The sequence below is a fragment of the Clarias gariepinus genome, chromosome 4 (genome assembly GCF_024256425.1).
Source record: "Clarias gariepinus isolate MV-2021 ecotype Netherlands chromosome 4, CGAR_prim_01v2, whole genome shotgun sequence".
Classification (NCBI taxonomy): domain Eukaryota; kingdom Metazoa; phylum Chordata; class Actinopteri; order Siluriformes; family Clariidae; genus Clarias; species Clarias gariepinus.
Window position 1 is genome coordinate 21,092,924 of NC_071103.1, and position 12,137 is coordinate 21,105,060.

The 12,137-nt window shown below is 38.1% G+C and overlaps 1 protein-coding gene across 3 annotated transcripts in view; it reads left to right on the forward strand.

Annotated features, from left to right (window-relative positions):
* The window catches only part of ncalda (neurocalcin delta a), a 39,450-nt gene that overhangs the window by 11,805 nt on the left and 15,508 nt on the right, over window positions 1-12,137 (forward strand). Inside the window, exon 1 of one of the 3 annotated variants that reach the window (XM_053494600.1) lies at window positions 6,553-6,709. The exons of 1 other annotated variant lie outside the window; for it this stretch is intronic. The gene's annotated coding sequence lies outside the window, so the exon portion shown is untranslated. Of the gene's footprint in view, window positions 1-6,552; window positions 6,710-12,137 lie in introns of those variants that run through there. One more of the 3 variants, XM_053494601.1, reaches the window with a different exon arrangement.

Consider the following 12,137-nt stretch of genomic DNA (forward strand, 5'->3'; position numbering starts at 1 on the left):
TAGGCAGATAATTTCAGCTTTTTTATACGATAATGCAAATTCGGTGACTGACATAGTACTTATTTATTCATAATACTAATTGAATACTGAATGGATGATGAGTAAATGATAATAGCATGATTAACCCTAGGCAGTGCTGCTATATTGGTTAATACACACACAAATGTTTGTTTTTTTTGTATATATATACACCTTCCCTAAAACCTGGCCTTTTTTTTCTTTATTTAAGGGGCAAACACTAATACTTCAGTGCTATTGCCTTCATTATGTCACACATTCACTGGACCATTTTTTTTTTTATGTTTAATTTATGTAATGTCACAATGTTTGTGTATTCAGAGTTGCATTAATTTCTCTCCAAGAGAGTCAGACTGCTGCGTTAAGTCTTTTCCATCACATCCCAAAGATAGGGTTAAAACCTTTAGGAGTCTCAGGTCTTTCTGAAGTGTACATATGTTTTTTTGGGTTGCTCCAATATAATTTTATTTACAAAAACACTTGCAAAGAGAAAAAAAAGTGATTGGCTTTGCCAATGATGACGTCAACCCTTAAGGGTTAAGGTCTGGACTCCATTGTGGCCAATCTATTTGTGAAAATGATGTCTTATGCTCCCTGAATCACTCTTACAATTTGAGCCCAGTGAATCCTGGCATCGTCATCTTAGAATATGCCTGTGCATATTCCTTATTCAGTATATTCAGGTAGTCAGCTAACCTCATTATTGGGCAAATAACATTGCTGAACCTATACCTGTCTAAACGTAGCAATCCCAGATGTTAAAACTGCCCCTAAAGGCTTGTCTGGTAGGCACCAGGCATTTTTGGTGCATCACTTTATCCGCCTTTTATCCGTTATCACAGAGTGATGGGCACATCGGGTAGAAGATGATGTAGTGGTAAATCTCGACTAATCGGACCACACGCCTTTTCCAATTGTCCACAGTCCATTCTTTATCCTCCCTAGCAAACTGAAGCCTTTTCCCATAGATTTGAATGTCAGACGAATGAATAAGTTTAATTCATCTGACTTGGTTGTTTAAGAAATGAAGTTATTCTCTGCATCTGTAATGGTTAAATAACTTGTTTCCTGCAGAAACATATTAATTAATGCAGTAGTTATCCAATGGAGGTCGCTTAACTGTTTATTTAGGTAAATCCAGGTGGGGACTTTTTTCGGTCAGATAGTCTACATTAATCTGCTGACTACCTGGGCCACCGGTAGCTAGGCAACAACAAAGCTTCATCTACACAGAGCTGCTGCTGTCACTTACACATAAATGTTATCTTCATAAAGTACAACTCTGACAAAACCAGTGCATTCATCTTGCAGCACATCCTATAGTGAGATGTTTTGTTCTATAATCAGTGTGACGTCAGTAGATCAAATTCCAAAACGGTCATTCGCCTTGTAAGCCCCATTTTCCTATTGCATCTTGAAAAGCAAGCAAAAGTAGTCAATAGATTTTAATGTTCAACAGACCTCGATCAAACTCTCCTGCTCTACACTGCTTGAAAAATTCCACAAGACCTCGACCATCCGTGATGTGATGATCTTGGTGTATTTTTTTTATGGGTGAATGCTGTGCTGCTTTAAACTCTAGGCTTCCTTTTAGGGAAGGAGAATTCACTGTGCACAAAACACATACACGTCTGGATTAGGATATCCCTAAATAATGATGTAACGGAAGGTCTGCGGTCTGGCCCTTATTCATTCTGATGATATCTTTAAGATTTTAGCAAGGGGTATAACCTCATTTAAATTCACTACAAAGAAAAACTGCAAGAATATTTTAGCTGCTTCTAAGCACAAGGAATGTATTGTCTTATTATACTTTTTTTTGTGTTCTTAAAAAAAAAAAAGTATATTCACTATTGCCACTGCTACTACATGGTGAAGGCATTACACTTTCTGCTTACAGTACAGCCGAGATTCTTGTTGGTACTATAATTCCAGTACGAGTTGTTGATTGTTTAGCAAGATTTAAAAGGAAAGATCATTGTAGCCAGCAGATGATCCTAATATATTTTGAGACTGACCCAAACAGGGTTAAGGTCACAGTGAGGTCACATGTTTGAAATAGTTTTCATAAAGCCTATTTCCTGTTTGAAATGTATTTCAAGGACATTTCTGGGATAAAATGAATTACCGAAAGGATTAGAATTGTTACTAAAGGCATTAACAAATAGAAGATTTGTTTGCATTATAAATTGCATTTTGGGTGAAAATAATTTATATTTACTGCTTTGTAATAATTTGTATATTGTACATATATTTTTTAGTATATACATACATATAGTCCTTTATTAGACTTGTAATTTAGGGTATGCTTTGCTTGTTCTTTTTAATCCCTATTATTTCAGCATGATTCGCATGAATGCATTATCTCAATTTTTTAATTTTACTCTTCATATAAAAATTTAATACTTTAAACTTGTGCAACTTGTACTTATTGTTACTTATACAAGCTCTTGCTTGTCCTGTATGTTTACATGCTCATTATTAAACAGTGTTCTCTCCAAATACTTTTAATTTGTGGATTGGGAATTAAGGCTTCCTCCATTCCAGTACCATGCCCTGTGGACCTCGTTTCCATGACCTTACCCTTCCTCCATAGACACTCTTCTTTTCTTTGAATTAAATGCCTTGACTCTTTTATTCAGCAGGCCCTCAGTAGGGAATTAGGTCTCTTGTATAGAACAAGGATTTCCATCCTCTGTGGACCAGTAGCAATCTCTGCCCTGAAGTAGTGACCCAAAGACAATGACATGTCTCCTTTCCATTGTGTTGGAATCCAAAGGCGCAGTGTGTTGCAGTCCTCTCGGGCAGAGCTTCTTTATGTCTGTGTTAAGACAGCAGAATTTATTCATTTAGTGAGCTATAAAGTGGTTATATAAGTTGTACTATAAATGAGACCATACTGTATGTGGAAAAGGTAGAATGAATTGAAACTTACTTTCTGGAACTGCAGAGATAGTGATGTGCTGCTCTGTCTGTTCTATTTTTTTTATTTTGATCGTAATTAAGCGATTAAATCTTTTTTTTATCGTAGTTTAACACCACAAAGAATGTCCACATCCACATATTATTGTGGCTAATCAATTAAGGAATTAATCAGTCAAAATCATTTACACAGACAGAAGTCACTGAACTCCCAAAACTTTGGTTAAATGAAACTAATGAATTAAAGTTTTTTTTTTTAATGTGTGTGTGTGTGTGTATATATATAGTACACCCCTCATATTTTTGTAAATATTTTATATCTTTTCAAGGGACAACGCTAAAGATATGAAACTCTGATAGAATGTAAAGTAATCAGTGTACAGCTTGTATAATGGTGAACAGTTGACTAATGTCTGAACTGCTGGCAACAAAAGTGAGTACACCCCTAAATGAAAACGTTCAAACTGTGCCCAGTGTCAATATTTTGTGTGGCCACCATTATTTTTCAGCACTGCCTTAACTCTCTTGGGCATAGAGTTCACTAGAGCTTCACAGGTTGCCACGGGAATCCTCTTCCACTCCTCCTTGATCACGTCACGAAGCTGGTGGATGTTAGACACCTTGCGCTTCTCCACTTTCCGTTTGAGGTTGCCCCACAGATGCTCAATAGGGTTTAGCTGTTGGGACATGCTTGGCCAGTCCAGCACCTTTCTCCTCAGTTTTTTCAGCAAGGCAGGGGTTGTCTTGGAAGTGTGTTTGGGGTCATTATCATGTTGGAATACTGCTCTACGGCCCAGGTTTCCGAAGGCAGGGGATCATACTCTTCTTCAGTATGGCACGGTACATGTTGGCATTCATGGTTCCCTCAATGAACTGTAGTTCCCCAGTGCCGGCAGCACTCATGCAGCCCAAACCATGACACACTCACCACCATGCTTGATTGTAGGACACATCTGTCTTTGTACTCCTTACCTGGTCAGACCACAGGATGTGGTTCCAGTATTCCATGTCCTTAGTCTGCTTGTCTTTAGCAAACTGTTTGCGGGCTTTCTTGTGCACCATCTTTAGAAAGGGCTTTTTTCTGGGACAACAGCCATGCAGACCAATTTGATGCAGTGTGCGGCATATGGTTTGAGGTACTGACAGGCTGGCTCCCAATCCCTTCAACCTCTGCAGCAATGCTGGCAGCACTCGCGCGTCTGTTTTCAAAAGTCAATCTCTGGACATGACGCTGAGCATGTGCACTCAACTTCTTTGGTCTACCATGGCGGGGCCTGTTCTGAGTGGAACCTGTCCTTTTAAACCGCTGTATGGTCTTAGCCACCGTGTTGCAGCTCAGTTTCAGGGTGTTAGCAATCTTCTTACAGCCTAGGCCATCTTTGTGTAGAGCAATAATTCTTTCTTTCAGATCCTCAGAGAATTCTTTGCCATGAGGTGCCATGTTAAACGTCCAGTGACTAGTGTGAGAGCGATAACACAAGATTTAACACACCTACTCCCCAAGGACACCTGAGACCTTGTAACACTAACGAGTGACATGACAACGGGAAGGGAAAAGGGCTTTAAAGTAAAGGATTACTTTACATTCTTTCAGAGTTTCATATCTTTAGCATTGTCCCTTGAAAAGATATAATAAAATATTTACAAAAATGTGAGGTGTGTACTCACTTTTGTGAGATACTGTGTGCATATATATATATATATATATAAACACCTATGGAATTAGGTAATTACCTAACAACAACAAAAACAACAGTTATTTTAAGAAACAGAGATCGGCCTTTCTGTAATAGTTCTTGCAAGAACAGTATTGTCAAGTGCATTTGTAAAATCCGTCAATCACCATAATGAAACTGGCTTTTATAAAGGCCATCTCAGGAGGGCGAGACCAAAACCTACCCCTGCCGCAGACGAGAAGTTCATTTAGAGTTATCAGCCTGCCTGAAAAATGACCAATTAACGGCACCTCAGATTAGAGGAGTTAGAGTATATAGAGCATAAAGTCTTTACAGAGCATAAGCAGCAGAAACATCTCACCATTAACTGTTCAAAGGAGATTAATGCGTGTCTATCTATCGATAGATATTTTTTAAAATCGCATATTGCACAGTAGTTATATTGCTTACAGATCTACCCCATTACTGTATGACTACACATGGATTTCTAATTAAACAAAAAAATACAACCTTTAAATCTAAGTAACTTCATACCGATGTGCTTTTTACAGTTCATACGGTTGTGTACTTCACATCTACCTTTGTTTTAAACAACATTATTGGTCTTCAATGTAGTCTTATTAGCTCACTCTAATTTTGCATCTTTGTCCATCTAGTCTCTCATTCCAGAATTAGGCTACATAAGATGCTTAAGTTGATTGCAGATGCAGTGTGGCAAGCTTCATGAGTCACTTCACAGGAAGAAAAAATGAATCCTATCCCTGAATTAAACTCTCAGTAAAATGTTTTGCCTTCTATGCTGTTAAATCTAATTGAAGCTCACAAAGCTTGTCTCCCAGATTTCCTGTCTAGCTGTTTTCCTGTGAATGGATTGGCATACATGATTCATTGCTTCTGTTCACTGCACTTCTAATTAGTTTTACCATCATTATAATTGGAATAAATAAGCCATTCTTTAAACCACAAAGTCAAGGTGTGAGGCTTAGCTTTATGGCTTGTTTTTCAGGCTATTTGTCCAATTACATGCTTCAAAATTAGTTTACATGGCGGTTAAGTTGTGATAGACACCTTGGTTTATCCTGCGATTGTTCATGGACTCTTTATTTTTAGATAATCTGAGGTTTCACTGGTAACTGTAGTACTCTGAGTTTTTTTTTTTTACAAAGGTAGCTTACTGAAAAATAACTTTAGCTGGGTTTTCACAGACATGGTTATGCATGCATATATGTGTGTTTGTTTCAGTTATGTGTTTCAATTACATTTGCAGGAAAAAAGCAGCTTTTTGCATTGGTGAGAGTTTCTTCTGCGTTGAGGAAGAGAGAGGAGGCCTAAAGATTTTTGCCAGTTTCACAGACGGTGTAAGTCTGCTCTGGTGAAATTTTATAATCAGTGCGAGAAGCAATTGAAATGGGGGAAGTAAAATTGTAACCCTGTTGGGTGGCCAGCATTTGTAGGAGCCTCCTCTGGGGCACTACTGGTTGCACTGAAATTTTCTAGTTTTTTGTCTTGAAAAGCTGTGAGTGACTTAAAGCTGGTTAATGAAGCAGAGCTTCACCAAAATCTACTAGACACTTGGTGCACGGGAATGGACGAGAATGACTGACTAATTTGTAAACATTTTTCTCATAACTGCAAAAGTATTGATTGTGCAGTGGTGCACAATCTATAGAAAGCTACCCAACCCCCTAACACCTCCCCACACCCCCTCTTTCTTTACGCACATGTTTTTTTTTTTTTTGGTGAATCTTTTCTCAGAGTCTCTGAAGGAGATTGACCTATTGAAATCACTGCACAGCCATGTCTCTGTTGCCAAGGCAACGAAGGCTCACTTCTTCTTTTGATGAGACCATGTGACTGAAGTTTACGTCACAAGGGGAGGAACTCAGTCCGAGTTTGCTTTTCCATTCGGCTACTTGCGGCTCCAAATACACTTTGAGTTGTTGAGTTTGACGAGGCTGATCTCCGAACTGCTTGCTGCCTGCTCAGTGTTGCTGGGTTTGCATAGCTGCCTGTTGCAGTGTGCCGTTTGTGACTCAGGGGAAACTACAAGGTTATGGACTTGTAAGGATTTTCTTTTTAATTAAAAAGAGGAGGTATGTCTTTTTTTGGTGCTAACAGCCAACTATTGGCAGAGAATCTTTTTTGCATGCCTTAGAAAGCTTAAAAGCTAACAAAATAGATTTCACTTTCTGTATTTGTTTTATTTTATTAATTTTTTTGTTAAAACCTTTTTTTTTTCCCCCTGCTCACATCTCCATTCACTCTGCATCTCTCTAATTCTGAATTTACCAAAGACACAATGCTCATTTTCCCATATTCTTTAAATTTTATTCTCCAGGCTTTGACGTACATAGCTGCCGGCATATTGTGCGCGCTCTTTTTCTTTCTTTCTCTCTCTCTCTCTATCTGTCTATCTTTGTCCGGATATGAGGTCAGTATATTCCCAATAGGTTTGAGCGGGTGTTTATATTGATGTTGAGATTTGGGGGATCATGAGGAGTGTGATAGAGAGAGAAGGAGTGGTATGAAAGAGATAGAAGGATGGGTTATGCTTATAAATGACATGGATTATGTGGTTGTTTTGGTAATTCTTTTGCTCATGTCATACTAAAGGGTCAAGAATCATTAGGCTAGCTTGATCCCTAAAGTCATACAGCTCCTTGTCTTTTCCCTTATCGCTTTCAGTTTCCTTAGTAATTCCCCTCCTACTTCTTCGCTGCTATATCAAGTCTCCCACTCCTCGTCTGCTTAAGTGGTGGTGTTATGCGTCGGTCCTCAGTGTGTAGCAGAACAGTTGCGTCTGTTGAGATTGACAGAACAGCTTTGCGTTTACCGTTTAGAAATAGCTGCAGTTTTTAAGCTATTTTTCTGTGTGCCTCTGTTTTACAGTCTACCATGAGAATATTTCTCAGTAAGTTGTGAAATCATACTGTAAAGTCATTATGCTGTGATCACGTGTCATCACAGCATAGTTGTATGGTGTGAATCGGAGGTGGAAATAAGGAAGTCTGTCTGCTATGGTAGTGGTGTCCATTTTCTCTCCCTCTCTCTTAAACACACACACACTTTCTCTCCTTCTTTTTCTGAAGGCCTGTTGACAGACGCACGCACACACACACACACACACGCGTTGGAAGCTTTTGGAAATGTGGATAAGATACAGTGCTGGCAGCTACATCAACACAACCCACACGTGTGGGAGGAGATTAGGCTCACAGCAGCCGCTGCTATTGTGTGTTATCAGCCTTGTCTGTTATTACAGACCCAGATTGCACGGTTGCGCATGTGTGCGCGCCTGTATGTGTGCTCACACTTGGACGTCAGCATTCAGATTTAGATTTATTTAAAATAAGGCTCGCCCCATATTTTGATCGATAATAAAAATAATTAAACGCCCACTCTAATGTGGTAGAGTGTGAATTCTGTTCAAAGATTTGCACATCCTACTTTGTACTTCTATGTCAATAGTAAAATGTCTTGCATGCTAATGTGTAGATTAAAAAAAAAAAAGTGTTAACAAATACTGAATCAACTTGTTTAAAGACCCAAATACACAGCTGATGTAATGCTGTGTAAAAATAGTTAAGGTTAGTTTTTAAAGAGGTGAGTAGGTTTCAGCCCAGTGTTCAACCTTTTGTGATCCCCTGATAAATTTGACACTTAGTTTCCATACTAACATTTATGACCTGGCTCACGAGTTAGCCGTAGGCAGCATCCATTCTCCAGAATAATATATTGCGAGTGAGAAATTGATGCTGTGTAGATTTGCACAGTTTTGTAGATAATCTGTTTTCTCTTTATCTTGGTGTAATTCGCTGGATAAAAACAGTCTTTTCTCACTAAGGAAACAACGTCGGTAAATGTCGCGCGTCACAATCCGTCTTATGGTTTAGAGAAGCAGCTTGTAAGTAAAGTAAATAAGTTGAGTTAATAGACGCCGTTTGCTATTTCTGTGCTGTAATTTATCGTGCGGTTATTACAGAGCTGTCTCACAAAGTAGAAACATGCTCTTAAAGTTTATAGTCTAAATGGGAAGGTAGAAGAATGTTGGGACATCAGATGTTCAGTCAGATAACTGTGAGGTGAGGCTTTGCATTATGGGAAAGTTCAGTGTACATGCACAAAGCTTGTTTTGCTGCTGTTTGTGGTGCCTTGCTTTTTAAGAAATCCGTTGCTAAATAATTATATATAAAAAAAAACATCTAAACACAAGTTAATACGCTTTTATAATTTGTCAAACATCCAAAGCATTTGCGTCAGACTTGTTGGTGGAGCTGTGAGACAGTGCTGAGCAGACACGGAGCTATCAGCTGTGTGGGCCTCCCCATTGTAGTGATCTCAATGGCCACTTGGAGAAGGTCAGAGGTCACTGAGGCTTGTCTCATTAGGGGTTCGGCTTTGAGGAAAAAGGGTCTAAAGATCCTGTGCAGTTTTCCAACAGTGTGAAACTGGAAAAAAAAGATATGTAAAATTTTTGTTTCATTAGTTCTGTTTCTAAGGTGTTAAAGAACCAATAGGATTTTATAATTTGCTTGTAGAGTATAATTGTGGATTAGTGAATGCAACCCCTTTGCCTAAAATAACTATGAATGCATTATAAATAGACAAACTCTGTGCCTTTGGGATTTTCAATGTCCAGTAGCATCTCCCCATCCTGTACTGAATTAAGGACTAGTATGTGAGAAGTCTTCCTAAGGCTATTTTTGTTCACTATGTCTGCTTAGCCAGGGGACTGTGTGTCAGGAAATCCATCATCGCACATCAAGTCAGACCCAGCTGCTCATCATTTGTAATTGTTTAGTGGTGCGTGTTCAAAAGGAAGGATGAAGAAAAGAAACCTATTACATGGATATTTAAGTTCACTGCACATGTACTGTTTCTTTTTTTTTTTTTTTATATATAATACTTTTATCAGCTGTTATTGCCCCTGCGTTTCCTTTTACTTATTTCTTTCCACACCCGCTGGTGTGCTGATTACTATCTATGATTTCATGAGTCCATTTATGGAATGTTTTATGTGCAGTTGAAATACTGAAGAGCTGCAGATTGGTTTGGATGATTCTGCGCAAACAGTTTTATTCACACATCTTTCAGTCTGACCTTTTATCTGCTGTCTCATCATGTTTAAATAAAAAAAAACAGTGATTACATTTTGCATATTTAGATCAAATAATTTTATTAAAATGTTTTTTTATTACATGCTGCTTATGTAATTGGGCATCATCAGCCATAAAGAATTCCATAGTCACAAGGATCAGCAGATACCTGGGCCTGTTATGGACAACTTTACTAGGAACAGGAGTATGACTTCCTTCACACTGTAATATATTAGACATGATGTTGGCTCATTATAATCTGTTTAGGTTCCTTTATTTATACCCATAGGTATACTGGTTTTGCAGCATAAAAGACACACTGTACATACTGTACATGCAACTAATCAATACAATTTAATAGAACAAGTGTTTTTGTCAAAATTGCCTTCAGCAGTGCAGAGTCGTTTTATTTATAAAATTGTTCCCTGCTCCTTTTTGTTCTGCCCATGGGAACAGAGAATATGACTATCTGACCAGGTGGGAGAAGCTAAAAAATGTCTATTTAAGAGATGTTAATTATCCTTTATAATACTCTTCCCTAGTCGATATAATTGTTTGGTGTACAATGACTCTGGGTTCAGCTGTGACTGTTAGAAGTACAGACTGGGTCAGAGAACACTCCATTAACCCTCACTGTGTTCTGTCAAACAGAAAGTTGAGATTCTTACTCATGTTAAAATGATCTAAAAGCACATTAGCTAAAATTTACAGCAAGATGGTGGTAAAGGCTGAAGTAAAAGCCTGGTATGAGATCAGTGTTCATCTAGATGTTTAAAAACTAAATTCAGTCAAGTGACAGCGACGTCCTCAACTCCCTTGTGTGGCCTCTATGCAAATTGAAGAGGGTCAAGCGCCTCTTCAATTGGTTTTTACATTTAAGTTCTTACTATTTTGTTAAAAGGCTTTATTACACTTGAGGTAAGAGTGACTAGTCTAAAAATCATTCAGTTTTTTTGGGGCTGCTCACTTTAGAGACCAGCTTTTTCCATACTTATGTTACCCTTTGTTAACTTGGAGAAATATTTAAAATGTAATGAAAGACTGGGCTGATCTCTTATGCGCATGTCTTTAACAGATGCCCACAAATTCTATAAGGGTCCATGCTTGAAGGCCAGCTTCTTTATGTCCAAAGCACATTTAACTGCTAGGTTACACACTAACCATTTCTCCTGGGATGATCATATCACTGCAGAATACTGCATATGAACAACATGCATCTGTTAGCTTATCAAGGCTACCACAGATATTTTTAAAAACGTCCCATTCTGTGTGCTTAAAGAATTCCTGGAGGTAGTGGACAAAGTCCTCAGTTCACACTTTCACCTACTTTGTCTCTTTGTTTAGATTGGGTTTTTTTTTTACACCCCACTCTCCTAGTCAAATTGAATAGGAGCACCAAAGCCGCAATAGCCAGTTCCTGGCCTTTGCCGAACCAAGTTTCTAAAATTATCAGGATGCAACAGTTTTTATTCTTTTGAGAGTCTCAGAGGAAAGTCAGGTATACAGTATTATACTGAACATCTGTATTACGTATTGGGCTAAAAATGCATATTTGGAGTACTTGGTATGGCTACCAAACTATGATTACCTAGCAGCAGATAAACCCAAACAGAGTCCCGAACACGACAAACTGAATTAAATCCACACTTGTCTTCCACCCCAAGAAACACTATTTACAATACGATGAAACCAATAAGATTAAAACCAGCACTTAAACGCCGACAGATAGCAACATTTATCGAAACTCATTCAAAACCTCACTTCTCCTCACTTGTCCTCCACTGCCGGTCGCAATGTACACATGCGCCCACTTCCTCATTTCCTTGTTTCCTGTTAGGTATTGATAATATTGCTAGCTAACTTTTTGTTTTGCAGATATGGCCACAATGATTAGTTATAAAAAGCATTAATCACTGTACCCGTATTTACAGAACAAAAAGGTAGCTAGCAATATTTTATCAATACCTGATATAATCATAAGCCACCATAATTTCTAAATTACAATATGAAGGAAATTGTACTATTTCATTGGAGTTTACTGCAGGAATTATTAGAGGTGACTGTGCACGTTTGCACATTGAAGTAGAGATCTAATTAGGGTTTCACTGGCCCTGTGACTTCTTGTCACACTACTCTCTTTCAAATCGACATCAAAACCATCATAATTGATGTCATAGCTCACGCGCTATGTTATTGTTTCACATCCAAATTTTACCTTTAGTAAAATTTAACCCTAACAGTGTTTTTTTTTTTTGTTTTTTGTTTTTTTCTCCCCAATTCTTAACAATTGTGGACACACTGTCAGTCTGTTTAAATCAATGTTGTGCATTTTTTTTATTATTTTTCTTTTTTTGTTGTTGTTGAAAGGACCATCTTCATAATAGAATAGCCCCGGACATGCTTGTTGAAACACGATCACTACGGT